Here is a 15,730-nt window from a genome sequence, read left to right as displayed (position 1 = left end):
TTAAACTTTTAGAATGTTATGGAATGGCCTTCATTTTTCTTCTTCTAACTCTTTCCAGCTTTCAAATGGGGGTCACTGACCCTATTTAAAAACAAATGCTCTGTAAGTCTACAAATGTATTGTTATTGCTACTTTTTATTACTGATCTTTCTATTCAGGCCTCTCCTATTCATATTCCAGTCTCTTATTCAAATCAGTGTACAGTTGCTAGGGTATTTTGGACCCTAGAAACCAGATTGCTGAAACTGCAAACTGGAGAGTTGCTAAATAACTTAAAAATCATGAATAATAAATAATGAAAACGAATTGCAAAATGGCTCTGAATGTCACCCTCTACATCATAATAAATATTTATTTAAAGGTGAACTATTAATAATATCCATGTTACCTAGGCCACTTCAGTACTTCTTCCTTCTGGTCTGCCTGTGGTAGTTTCTCCTGTTATTGACCCTTGCCTGTCTATGCAGGCACATAAATATAATGGCAACCACCTATACCATTAAGTTGGCATCCAAATTTACATTTTTAACATGAATGCACCACTAAATATGGTTGAATAAAAAATGCCCTAAGCCAATCACTCCAGAGGAAAAGTTGGGTTTATTTCATGTTTAATTGATTTTCTAGCAGACTTAAGGTATGAATATCCAAATTACAGAAAGATCCATTATCCGGAAAAACCCAGGTCCAAAGGATTGTGGATAACAGGTCCCACACCTGTATATTCTACAGTACATTTTTGATGGCAAATATAACTGGTTAGAACATCTCAGGCACATGACTAGTTTATTTTTTGAACTTTACCTTATTCTGGCACATGCCATATCAACAATATAGTCATAAAACAGCCAGATTGATCGCACAATCTCTTGGAGGATATTTTCTAGAGATAAGATGTAATTTTGTAGGAACACTGTGTACAAATTTGAGATATCCATGTTGAGACACAGGTATTATATGGTGAATTGCTCTTTGTTCACATTACCTTTTTTTCTCATTCTGGATTAAGGCCCAGATGCCCTCAGTGCCCAGCTAGCAATTAATATGAATTTCGCTGTTATAATTTTCAGGAAATTCCAGGCTAATGAATGTTTTTCTGTTCACTTAGGGGCAGATTTATCAAAGGTCGAAGTGAATTTTCGAAGTAAAAAACTTCGAATTTCGAAGTAATTTTTGGGTACGTCGACCATCGACTAGTCCAACTTCGGTCCGAAGTTGAAAAAAAACGTTGAAATTCGAATATCGAAATCTATCATGTACTGTCTCTTTAAAATTCGACTTTGACTATTCGCCACCTGAAAGCTGCCGAAGTGCTGTTTTAGCCTATGGAGGACCTCCTAGAACCTATATGGAGTCAATTGGTGGAGTTTGAGAGATCGAAGTTTTTTGGGGGGAAATCTTTGAATCGAAGTAGAACGAAGGCGTTATTCCTTCGATCGTATGATTCGAAGTAGGCCGAATACGGACCACTTCTACCCCCAAAAACCTTCGACCTCTATTCAGTTGGTCTTTTTGAATTCGAAGTTTGAAGTTTTTTAACTTCGAACTTCGACCCTTGATAAATCTGCCCCCTAATGTAGAATAATTTTGTTTTTTCCAGGCGATAAATCATTATCATTAGAAATTACAATTATTATTATTATGTCAGAGTATCCATCGTCCAGGTTAGTAAAGGAGAACTAAAGCCTAACTAAAGAAGTAGGCTAGAAATGTTGCACGTTATACAACTCTTACAACGAATTTCGAAGTAATTTTTGGGTACTTCGACCATCGAATAGTCCAAATTCGATTAGAAGTTGAAAAAAACGTTGACATTCGAATATTGAAATTTATCATGTACTGTCTCTTTAAAACTTCGACTTCGACCATTCGCCACCTAATAGCTGCCGAAGTGTTGTTTTAGCCTTTGGGGGACCTCCTAGAACCTATATTGGAGGCAATTGGTGGAGTTTGGGGGAAAAACTTCTAATCGAAGTAGATCGAAGGCGCTATTCCTTCAATGGTACGATTTGAAGTAGGCCGAATACGGACCACTTTGACCCCCAAAAACCTTCAACCTCTATTCGGTTGGTCTTTTTGAATTCAAAGTTTTTTTAACTTCGACCCTTGATAAATCTGCCCCTTAGAATATAAATGTCACAATATATAAGGCTGATAAGTAATTAATACAGATAATTACTAGATGGCAGCACAGAAACCAGAGCAATTTGCACCAGCATTTAATAATCAGCCCTGTAGCATCAGCTTATATTACAGACCAACCTCATTTTCTGCTTGACCATTTGTGATGAAAAATTAGCTTCTCAACATCTGCTCAGAGCCCACTGAGCATGTGAGTATCACAGACACTCCAAGATGGTGACCCCCTGTGACAAGGTTGAAGTCCTGGATCATTGCTGCTTGACAAGCTGAAACTTTAGGCTGGTGCAATGAGTTCAGCTTGGATGACTTCTTGGAGATACAAGGCTATTGTGATACTAAAATCTAGTATAGATATGGGTATATGTAGTTTATGTGAGGGTATGGAGGAGTCAGTGTGTTTAAGCAAATATGGTGTGGCTCATTTGGGTTGAGCTGGGCGTTTTTTTCTTATGGCAGGCCCACCAGGGTTTTTCCCGGTGCCCCGCCGGCCCAGTCCGAACTTGCTCACCTGACATCTGTGAGTGGGAGAGGGACATCTGGCCTTCTTCTTACATGAAGCATCACAATCACACCTTTAACTAAAATCTATTTTAAGCAGTGAAAGTTCACAGGTAGGGTTGCCAACTTTTTAAGAGAATACTGGCCTTTGGATCAGAGTAGCAGGCAGTGAGAATGATGATGTAACAGGGCAGAAGAAAGGGCAGCTAGGGCAGAGGAATAGGCAGGCCTCTGATTAACAGGGAGTGATAGGCCATGGAGAGGGTCACAGAAGGGATGGATTTATAGGTAGAGTTACCACCGGCAAATATATTGCTAGTAAATTGCTTATACTGGTGATTTGCCAGCTAGTTCTTTCAAATACCAGTCGGATGACAACCGTAATCACAGGACAGTTGGCCAAAATATATTTACATGTAGGAAACCCACCAGAATAATGGTAAAAATCTGTTTTATTAATAACTGCAGGATATTTGCCTTCTTCATGTCTTCTTTGAAACAGTACAGGAGAATTGTCTTGTGTTTTTGTGATGGTCTACCATTTTAACATTCTAAATCCATCAATAACTTTGGTCCACAGTCCACTCTAAAACCATATTTCAAAGTGTATAATATAGTGTTTGTAATTAAACAGAGAAATTATACATTTCAACTCTTTCCATAACCCCAGACAATTAAAAATGCCTTTTTTTATTTGCTTGCTGTCAGTGGCTGAGCTATGTGCCAAGATATGTTAATAGCAGCAAATAAGCTATGAATCACAATCATTATCTTGCATTTGCTTTGCAATTTTTGATAATATATCTTTTTACTGTTTACTGTGACAGCTGTTACATATCCCAGATGTGATAAGGGAACCACATAGACATTATTATCTTTTTGTTATTTTCTCTGACTATGTGTCAGGCTGGCACCATATGGTAAATAGTGATAAATGGTGTGCTTCTTTGTCAGGTACAAGGCCAACTTCCAACTCATAAAATGTTAATGAGGAAGCGTGGAGGTAGTTTCTAAAGCCAATGTGCTCAATGCTTAATTACTTTTTGACTATGGTCCATTTATTTGTAGGATTTCATGTATTTATTGTAACTTAACCCATAACCCGTACACTTTATTATTTGCAGAATTGTTTTCATATGTTAGATATTTGCATTGATATACGTGGGAGGTCCAGTTTCTTCTGAGTTTGCTATAGACATTTATAGCCAAAGCCCCTTCTGTTTATGGCCACTAGGGTAATTAACCTTTACATGTCCGATGAATCCACAGATGTTAACAACTAGTTCAACATTATTTAACTCTTCTTTGTTTTAAAAATACTGGTATCAGATGTTATTGACTGATGATGTTAAAGACTGCAATCTTTACCTGCATCAGATCATATTTCTAAGACAGCAGTCTTCATGGTAATAATTATTATTCTATATACAGAACCATACAGACATACATGTCTCAGATAGAGATGTCGCGAACTGTTCGCCGGCGAACTTGTTCGCGCGAACATCGGGTGTTCGCGCTCGCCGGAAGTTCGCGAACGTCGCGCGACGTTCGCCATTTTGGGTTCGCCATTGTTGGCGCTTTTTTTTGCCCTCTCACCCCAGACCAGCAGGTACATGGCAGCCAATCAGGAAGCTCTCCCCTGGACCACTCCCCTTCCCTATAAAAACCGAAGCCCTGCAGCGTTTTTTCACTCTGCCTGTGTGTGCTGAAGAGATAGTGTAGGGAGAGAGCTGCTGCCTGTTAGTGATTTCAGGGACAGTTGAAAGTTTGCTGGCTAGTAATCGTTTTGATACTGCTCTGTTATTGGAGGGACAGAAGTCTGCAGGGGTTTGAGGGACATTTAAGCTTAGGTACTGTAGCTTTGCTGGCTAGTAATCTACCTTCTACTGCAGTGCTCTGTATGTAGCTGCAGTGGGCAGCTGTCCTGCTTCTGATCTCATCTGCTGACTGCTGCAATAACAGTAGTCCTTGTAAGGACTGCTTTTATTTATTTTTTTGTTGTTTTACTACTACTACTACTACTACTACTATAAGAGCCCAGTGCTATTAGTCTAGCAGTGTTGGGGAGTGGGACTGGTGTGCTAATCTGCTGCTCCTAGTAGTTCAGCAGCACCAACTTTAATTTTTTTTTTTTAATATTCATTTTTTTTTTATTTTACTTTTTTTTATTTTACTACCGCTGTAGTAGTTTATAAGTTGACCTTTTAGGCATTATTTGCCCTGTAGGCATTATTTGCACACTGTTTTCTTCAACCCGCCATCTAGCTGTGTGACCTTGTTCACATTCTGTCTAAATATCCATAATATTACCGTCTCCAGAAAAAACACCGGAGTGACTTTTTTCAAGCAGCCATAATATATTTTACGTAATCCGTATCCACCGCTGTAGTAGTGTATACGTTGACCTTGTAGGCATTGTTTGCCCAGTTTTTTTGGCCGCAGCCACTGAAGCACAGAGGCCAGAAAAAATATGCCATATAAATGCTGAAAATAGTCATTTTTTGCCATACGTTGACTCAACGTATATGGCAAAAAATTACTATTTTCAGCATTTATATGGCATATTTTTTCTGGCAACTGTGCTTCAGTGGCTGCAACCAAAAAAACTGGGCAAACAATGCCTACAAGGTCAACGTATGGCAAAAAATGACTATTTTCAGCATTTATATGGCATATTTTTTCTGGCAACTGTGCTTCAGTGGCTGCAACCAAAAAAACTGGGCAAACAATGTCTACAAGGTCAACGTATGGCGAAAAATTACTATTTTCAGCATTTATATGGCATATTTTTTATGGCAACTGTGCTTCAGTGGCTGCGTCCAAAAAAACTGGGCAAACAATGCCTACAAGGTCAACGTATGGCAGTTGTTTAAAGAGAACAGTAGATTACTAGCCAGCAAAGCTACCTAAGCTAAAATGTCCCTCAAATCCCTGCAGACTTCTGTCCCTCCAATACAGAGCAGTATCAAGCAGATTACTAGCCAGCAAACTTACTATCATCTGTCCCTGAAATCACTAACAGCTCTCCCCCTACACTATCTCTTCCAAGCACACACAGGCAGATTTTTCAGATACATTTTTGCCCTTGATCCCCCTCTGGCATGCCACTGTCCAGGTCGTTGCACCCTTTAAACAACTTTAAAATCATTTTTCTGGCCAGAAATGTCTTTTCTAGATGTTAAAGTTCGCCTTCCCATTGAAGTCTATGGGGTTCGCGAACCGTTCGCGAACCGCTCGCATTTTTGCGCAAGTTCGCGAATATGTTCGCGAACTTTTTTTCCGACGTTCGCTACATCCCTAGTCTCAGAAGAATAAATCTAGAATGCTAGAAAACCTACTGCTGTAATATATAATCATATTAGAACCCACTTGGGGTAAAGTACTAACACTGGGCAAGTTTGCACTTGGGTAGTAACATATGGCAACCAATCAAATATTTGCTTTAACTGTATTAAGTGCAGCTAACCACTGATTGCCATGGGTTACTGCCCTAATGGAAATTTACTCAGAGTTAGTAAATGAGACCCACTGAGTTTTATTAGCTATGTGTATGTGTAATGCATTTCACCATTAGTCATGTCATACACATGAAATCTCGAAGCACACCCTATTGTGAAATATAAGGTGACTGCATGTTACAATAGTTAAGCTCAAGGCCACTTGCCATGTGTTGTATATGCAGACGTATAGCTGAAGAACAATGCTAATTTAGTACCACCCATCCGGTGCTTTCAAGGACCTATGTCCCAGCCCCCATCAACTTATTTCTCTGTAATACTAAAGCAGTACCTTGTACTTGATCCAAACCAAGATATAATTAATCCTTATTGGAGGCAAACCCATCCTATTGGGTTTATTTAATGTTTACATGATTTTTAGTTGACAAAGTATGCAGATCCAAATTACAGAAAGATCCATTATCTGGAAAACCCCAGGTCCCCAGCATTCTGGATAATAGGTCCCATAGTATACTTTTATATAAATGGCACCACTAGGATACAGAGTGCTGAAAAATTGTACAGTATGGAAAATATACATAGAGAAGACAACATTACAACAGATAACCGTAAATAATTACTAAAAACAAGCGAAAGCAGTAAAACCCCACACTACCTTACTAAAATTAATTGAGATCTAATTATATAAGTGCTTAGTGCTATTATAAACATATGTTTAGTTCTCAATCAATTTAGCACCAACATAGAATTAATGGTATTTCAATTGATTGTGTTAATACAAATAATTATGATTAAAGTGCTTAAGTGCTATAAATTTAATCATAATTATTTGTCTCTTTTGCCTTCAATCAACAGTTTCCTGTAAGATTCCCTGTACTTCTCAATAACAAGCAGTGTAATATTTCAAATAATAGTTACACCCGTGGTGCTTGAAAGTTTGAATTAGTGCACGCCAACTAATACATAAACATAGAGCGTGAATGGTGAAAAAGTGTTACATGCAATATAGAAATACAGGTAAAATGAATACCCACACTAGGAACCACAGTAAATCCGGTGGTTGATTATACTCACAAGAGCAACAAATATAAATGGCTTTATTCAGAATATGAGTGTTTCATCGCCGTTTTTAATCTTCTTCTTTTGTGGGCAATATAATGTGACATGTGCAGAAGCTTTTGACAAACTTTCAATAAATAATTAAAATTACACTCACAAGCGTTTTTGAAAAAGACGCATATAAAATCCAAAAGGCAGTCTCCATGATCAAGATTACATTACACAAGCCCAGGGAACCTTAATAAAATAAAATAAAGTTGTTCTATTGCCCTACACATGAGCCCAGTGTATAGTCTAGTTGCCATATGTTAGGAAATGTAGGGGGGAATTTACGATCTTTTGCAGCCTATCACCCTGAAAAACTGAAAAGTCTGCAGCGTTTTTTTAAAATTTCTTTTGAGGAACTCCTATCTACTCTATTGCACTTCGCCTGGTTAGAGGTGGCGATGGCAAGTCTGGCCCAAGAGGTAACGTTCAGTAAAATCTGAATCTTAGTGAATTTGCGTTGTTACGTCGATTCGCCAGAGCGAAAATTCACCTGGCGTTAGAGTGCGAAGTAGTGCTACAGTCTATCTCCTTTGCTAGCGAATTTACGCCAGCGCCCATTAGTAAACTGGCGAAGTCCCGAAATGACGTCACGCTGGCAAATTTTTGCCAGCGTTAGTCACTTCGCTCTTTAGTAAATTTTCCCCCAAGAGCTTAAAATGCCCTGTTTAGACCTTTCTTACTCAGTAGGGTTCACGGTCTTGTAGCTGAAAAGAATACAAATCCAAGCATACAGATCAAGTCATGATCATGTCCGTTGAAGCAGTGGTAGCATTATGGAAAGATTTTTGGGATCAGTAAAGCATCAGAGGTGGTTAAAAGGGTGGTTCACCTTTCAGATAACTCTTAGAGGCCTATTTATCATGCTGTGTAAAAAGTGGAGAGAAGCATTACTGGTGATCACTGGTAATCAGCAATTAGATTTCAGCAGTTAGAAAACAAAAGGAAAAATCTGATTGGTTGCTATGAGTCAGTAACGTTTCATTCGACTTTTTACACAGCATGATAAATAGACCCCTTAGTATGTTATAGAATGGCCAATTCTTTATTATTTCTTTTTCATATTTTTTTAATTATTTGCCTTCTTATTCTGACTTCTCCCAGCTTTCAAATGGGGGTCACTGACCCCATCTTAAAAAAATGCTGTAAAAGCTGTCTCTTATTCAAATCAATTCACAGTTGCTAGGGTAATTTGGACCCTAGCAACCAGACTGCTGAAATTGCAAACTGGAGAGCTTCTGCATAAAAAGTTACATAACTCAAAATCCACAAATAATAAAAAATGAAAATCAATTGCAAGTTGTCTCAGAATACCACTTTCTACATCATACTTAAAGGAAAACTATACCCCCCAAACAATGTAGGTCTCTATAAAAAGATATTGCATAAAACAGTTCATATGTAAAATCCTGCTTCATGTAAATAAACCATTTTCATAATAATATACTTTTATAGTAGTATGTGACATTGGGTAATCATAAATAGAAAAATGGCATTTTAAAAAATAAGGGCTGCCCCCTGGGATTGTATGATTCACTGTGCACACAAACATACCAACAAACCATACTTGTTAGGTCACATGAGCCAATTAACAGAGTTCTGTCTTTTGCTTCCACACTTCTTCCTGTTACAGTTAGTGTTGTAGTATTTCTGGTCAGGTGATCTCTGAGGCAGCACAGATAGAGTCACGAAATGGTGGTTCAAGGCAAGAGATGTAAAAGGGCGATATTTACTTAAATATATAGACCAGTTTGGTAAGATCTTTAATATGCCACTTAATATGATGTATATTATCTGTTGCTTAAGTGTTCATTTTGGGGGTAAAGTTTTCCATTAACGTTAACTCAAAGGAGAACAACCCCTTTAAGAGCAGAAGAAACAACGGACATGTTCTATTGCTGCAGAGCAGCAGGGGGATGAAGCAGAATAATTGTAATGATATGGAGAGGAGAGAATTAGACCATTATTTGCTTGCAATTTTAAATAAACCAAATATAATACAGATGAGTTGGTTGCCCAGTTAATGGATGCAAATCTAAAAGCTCATTGGTTAGAATTAAAAAGGGCTGGGTTATTCAGGCTTGAAACAGCAATACAATACAAGTTATGAGCAGAAATTCAATGTTTCTATATTTAAAATCAGTGTCCCAGCCTATCAGTAAAATGTCATACTGGGCAATTTGCCCATTACTATAGATAGTAATGAATCACAGCGGTCTAGTGTTTTCTTAAGTTACTTGTTAAAATCAATAGAAATGCTTAAATGCAATATACATGGAAATACCGAAATGATGCAAAACGACTGTAAAGGTCACAAAAGCGATTTTTAGTTACATTAGAATTTTGCTCAGTGCAAGAGATATACATTTAGAGGTGGTGAAGCAATGTGCAAAGTATAAGTGCCATGTTTTTTTTTTAACATTGCCCTATTGCCAGTGCACAGGTACTGTACTTGTGCTGCAAAATGGTGTGGAAGGACCTGAACTTTCTGTATGAGTTCTTGCATTCCAAAAATCCTTATTCATCAGAAGCAGGCTTCCCACCCAGGGCAGAGCACAGAGTTCTCTTGCATTTGGGTCCGTAGCATCTGTAAATGCCCCCTTTTTCTTAGTCAAACAGAGAAACATATTTTTCACATCACCATCCTTATCATTTATTTCTATAGCTTTATTTCTATACACAGCACATACATTTATTTATAATACATTTTACAGTAATTAAACAAAGAAAGGTTACAGAATTAAAATGGAATCAAAGCTTTAAAGGGGTAAAGAACATTTTATAGTATATTTCATTTTCTATAAGACTTTTCCGAAGCCCAGCCTTACTGACAGAAGCAGCATGTGAATGGTGAGAATTAGTCAAAAGGGAAAATTTTATTTTGCAGCATGTAAAAATGTATTTAAAGATGTCCGAATCCCTTTAAGAATGCGTTGCATAGTTTGTTGTGCAATTGTGTGCACACTGAGAAACTACAGGTATTGGACCTGTTATTCAGAATGCTTCCTTAATTTGGAGCTTAATACGTTAAATCATGAACAAACATTAAATGAACCCAATAGGCTGGTTTTGCATCCAATAAGGCAGGCATGTTCAAAGTCTGGCCCGGGGGCCAATTGCGGCACGTTTTCAAATTTACACAGGCCCGCAGCCTCCGTCATGAAATTAAAAATAATGCGGCCCGCCAGCACAGTGCAATCAGGAATCGCATAGTCGTAGCAGTAATATTTGGATACGTACTGGCACATAGTGACGCGTCGCTCTCGAATACTTCTTTAGTTTACTGTACTGGCACATCAGTACGTCTATTGCACCTTCAGCCCTAAAGAAGTATGCAAGGGTGGCTGTCACTATGTGCCAGTAACACCTTCAGGGGCTCGTCATTCTGTGCCAGTACGTGTCTATTGCTTACATCTTCAGCACAAGCAAAGTACAAATACAGGAACAGGGTCAGGGCTGGCAGCAATCAACCGTGAAACAGGCCAATCCAGAAAAATCTTTGGTTGGAAGTTTTGGCTAGAACAGGACTTACATGACAGGACTTACAGAACAGAATTTTCAGGACAGCAAACTCATCGGGAATTCAAGGCTTGGACACAGCAGAATGGGCCAATGATCCAGCCTGGATGTAGAAAGCGGTAGGCTTAAAAATACCTTAACTGGGTTGTTACCTGCAGCTGGATCATGAAGTTGGGCCAGGGAATACGGACGGGGAAAATTTATTTATATTATCCTTTTATCATTCTTGACTCTGCCCTGGTCATTTGGCCTGACTACTGGTCTGCCTAATACCTATTTGTACCTTTTCTGACAACTTAAGTGGTTCCAGGTCATTGGTAAAGACCAGTAATGGTAGATGATAACTACTAGCTGCCTACTTGGGGTCTTTGTTTTAAATTACAGTTAGCTTAGGCTGTGTAGTATGGAAACTAGGGATGCACCAAACCCACTACTTTAGGATTTGGCGAAATACTGAACTAAATCCAAACCCTAATTTGCATATGTAAATCAGGGGGGAAAGGAGGAAAGAGAACCACGTCTGCAGTGTGTGGTTAAACGTTTTTCGAGGTCCTTGTTTTTGTGAAGAAATTCATGTGATTTTTTGGAATCAGATTTGGTTTGGCCAGGCACTTGGATTTGGCCGAATCCGAATCCCGCTGAAAAAGGCAGAATCTTGGATTTGGTGCATCCCGTATGGCCACTAGCCTGGCCTCTTCACTTCACTTCAATTCTAGAAGTCCTGGTTTTAAAATGATATATCACTAAATCATTACAGCCAAACTATTTAATAGGTAAAGCAAACACAATAAAAATATTTTTTTTATATTAGGGAGGGTTGTTCTTGTTTAATATTCATAACCGATACACACTCCAAGCCCTGGGTCTAGGGTGGCAGCTTTAGGGGGTGGCCCTTGGATACCTATAGCTAAATAAAACTTTCGGGAAAAACAGTAATTTCCCCTGCTTCCGGATACTTTCCTATCCAATCCGAATGAGCAGTGAGAAGTGACATCATGCAAAGGTGTGTTGCGCAGTGATGTCATGGCCGCTAATGTAATTGCACATGCTCACAGGTCCCATTCCTAGGGCAGCACCAAACCAAAAAAACTTTACTGCGGATAAGTATACCAATCTTAGGTTTTGTAGTTTATTTTATCAGTAAACCCAAAGCCTGAACCTGCAGGGCAATAAACTGGTAGTCCTTGAGTTGAAAGGAAATAATTTTATAACTTCAGTCTTCTCAAATGCCATTCTGCTCTTTATGACTTTGGCATAATTAAGCGGTGTGACAATGGGAAACAATGATAAGAGTCAAGGTAACCAAGAAATCTTGAAGCAATTTTATAGCTAGCTTGTAAAGGGCACTACAGGTTGTTACTCCTACAGCCACTGAAGAAAACGAGTAGCGTATTGAACAAGCATGACTGCAGGAAGAATCTGAGGATTTCCAAAAGTTCATAAAGCCACAGGACATTAACCTACACTTGCACATTATTAAGAGTGTAGCACCTTAAATAAGAACCGTAGACTCAGGCATACATAGCCTAGCTCTTATTGGCAGGAGCTATATATACAGTTATGGGACCTGTAATCCAGAATGCCTAGTACCTGGGGTTTTCCAGATAACAGATCTTTCTGTAATTTGGATCTTCATACCTTAAGTCTACTGGAAAATCATGTAAATATTAAATAAACCCAATGGTCTGGTATGGCTTCCAATAAGGATTAATTATGAGATAATTAGTTTGGATCAAGTAAAGGTACTGTTTTACTATTACAGAGAAAAAAGGAATCAATTTTAAAAAGTTGGATAAAATGGAGTCTAAGGGAGGTGGCCTTTCTGTAATTCAGAACTTTCTGGATAATGGGTTTCTGGATAAGTGATGCCATACCTGTACTATACATCTTGGATGAAATAATAACAGGTAATAAGCAGGGGTAGAGTAAGAACCTACCTTGTCTCAAATAACCTGGGGCCGCCAACTTTCTGTTTATTTCTGTAATAGTTACAGTAACTAGCAACTTGTTTTCTTTTCTCTCTGGATTATTACTGGAGCACAATGATCAGTTCCATGCACCTTGTCCTCCTCTATGTTATATCTGTGAGGTGTGGGTTTGGGAAGAAGTTACAGTAAATACTGACTGCAGTTCTATAAAAGTATAGCTGAGTCCATGTCCTTTTGCACTGTGCATCATGCTACTTGAATGAGAAAGAAATGCAAAATGGCCACAACAGCAATATAATGCCAGTGTCCCAAAATCTGTCAGCCACTTTCACCACTATTGCTTGCCACAGGTCATTTTTCTAAGGGCAAACAGGACAGTTGGCTAGGGTTCAAAAGACAGAGGGAATATTTTACTTACGTGAAATTTCAAAATGAAAACAATATTGTTACATTGCAGTCCATTTACATCTCGGAAACCTATTCTGGAAAAAGAGTTTATAAGACACTATGATGCTCACACTGATAACTGTTATGTTATTGGCCCATGTATGGCTTTTAAACGACAGTTCTACAATAAATGTCTGATCTGGGCTAATTCTGATATCAATCAGAAAGGCTGGAAAATCTTGTTGGTTTAGGATGACATCATGTGATCAGTAGAATCTGCCTGCATGGGATATGAGTTTGTATTTTATAAAAGCAACTACACAGCTTATGTTAATTCCACTTCTTTACTGTCTCTGGCAATACCAGCATATGCAATTAAAAATAACAGAACCCCCCTGAACCATTCTATGTGCTATGTTTCAAGGTAAGTGACCTGGGTCACAGAAGTATTCAGAAGTTCAACTCTAAAAATTGTATCTTGCCTGTAATATTAAGATGGGTTATAAAGCTTCCCATTTTCAGCTTCCCCCGCAGAGGGGTGTTTAACCAAAGGTACAGTTATGTCTGATTTCTTTAAAACATCTCCATATGGTTAGATTAAACTAAGTTCAGATGAACACTCTGATTTACACGTAAATTATTCTTTTATGAAAACAGGAGGTGCACAATTTCCTAACTGGCCTGCACAAATTCTTTATATTTATGTACAGTATTTACTTTACTATAATTTGATTTGTTCACTTTTAGAAAATGTGTTGAATATATGTACATTTTCTCATTTTAGGTTTTTGTTTATTTAGTAAAAGTTTTCCACTGTGTCTTATACAACATGTTTTTGTTATTGTAGGCTTGAAGCTGTCATGTCTATTGCAAGACAAAATAAAATGTTTAAACAGAGAGTTTGCTCACAGACCCTGCCCTTCATTCTCAGAGCATCGGAGCCAATTTTAGTTTTATTAGATCCCTAATGACAGAGAATGTACTAGTGCCATTACATATTTTGAGATCTCACCATAAATAAAAGAAAAGCCTTGAAGTTTTTGCAGAAGCATTGAAGCAAATGTGCCTTTGTTCCTATTTTTGTGTTAACGCTACATACCAGTTAAATCTGCAGAATGTCTGTGACAGTTAAATCTCCATCTTGCTATTGTTTTCCTCCCAAGGTTAGATGATCACCAATGATTATTGGCTTGGGGGTAGGTGGTATAATAAGGCAGGCGCTGCTAACTGGACTTGCCTATACTCCTGATAGGTCAGAATAAATTATAGCAGTTTAATGGGCTTCAAGAGTTTATAAATTAAAGTGGGACTAATAGGGTTTTCAGTGGAGCCTGTCATATGATAATAGACATCCTTTGTGACAAAGACTGTCCTGCATATAAAGTTTGCAATCTCTACTGGAAAATGGAGTATCTATCTGGGACCCGTGTTTAGGTTTTTATTGTTTATCTACCTTCCTTTTACACCTCTAACTAATTGCATTGTGGTTCACCTTAAAGTTAACTTTTAGTATGTTATAAAATGGCTTTTTCCTAGTAACTATTGCTATTCGTTATTTATTTTTCTAGTATTTGAATGATTTGCCTTCCTCTTTTGTCTCTTTCCAACTTTCACATGTGGGTCACTGACCTCGGCAGTCAAAACGATTGCTCTTCGAGGCTAGAATTTTATTGTTACTTTTTTATTACTTTTGTTTCTATTCAGGCCCTCTGTTTATATTCCAGTCTCTTGTTCAAACCACTGCCTGGTTACTCGGCTAAATAAGACCCTGTAATACCAAACTGGGAAGCTGCTGAACAGAATACATAACAACTGAAAAACCATAAAGAATAAAAAAAGTAGACAAATTGCAAATCGTCTTATCAATCAATATCAATGTCTACATCATAGTAAAAGTTAACTTCAAGGTGAACAACCCCTTTAATAATCAACATCAGAATTTTTTTTAATAATAGAAAAAAAAAGTAAAAAACAATGTGATGTATGCATAGTAATAATGCCAGGTTCTGTACCTGCCATCTCTGGACTGCTAGTAAGCCTTAGTGTTAGTTAGCCTGAGCTTGCGAATTCATAATGGGGTTACAGGCAGCAGGCAACATACAGTGTTTACAAGGGTAAGACAATTGTTCTGCTGAAAATAGATTAATATGATTTAGAGCTGATTCATTCAGCCAGGCTAGTTTTGGAATTGTCTGTTCACCTCTAGGTGTACTATGGACAACTTTTATATAATAAATGTGCATATGGTACACAAACACATGGATACTCACTGTGGTGCAGCCAAGTACTGGATGTAGGTGGAATACTGTTATAACTGACACAATAGTTGCTAATATTCCACAAATGTGGCTGAGAAATGTATTAAATAATGGAGAAAATTGCAACAGTTCAGAGTCTGTGCCTTTATCACTGAGATGGCAGGCTGAAAAGCTATAGGGAGGAACATTAAAGGTTTAAATTACATTTTAGAAAAAACAAAATAAAACATTTTGTGGTGTACTGTCTGCAAACACCTGAACTTTTTGCAAGCTCAACAGCCCCTTTAACAAGATTTGAACAACACATTCAGCACATGATAAATGCCCTTTATCGATTACAGTAATAAACAAAACAATATGAATGGACTGGAGAGGTTATTTTTAGTTTCAGAGGCTACAGTGTCTGTGCATGTAGGAGTGTGTAATCATGCTAATG

Source organism: Xenopus laevis, chromosome 5L (assembly GCF_017654675.1).
Source record: "Xenopus laevis strain J_2021 chromosome 5L, Xenopus_laevis_v10.1, whole genome shotgun sequence".
Classification (NCBI taxonomy): domain Eukaryota; kingdom Metazoa; phylum Chordata; class Amphibia; order Anura; family Pipidae; genus Xenopus; species Xenopus laevis.
The sequence above is the reverse complement of the archived record's forward strand: the minus strand, read 5'-3'. Positions refer to the sequence as shown.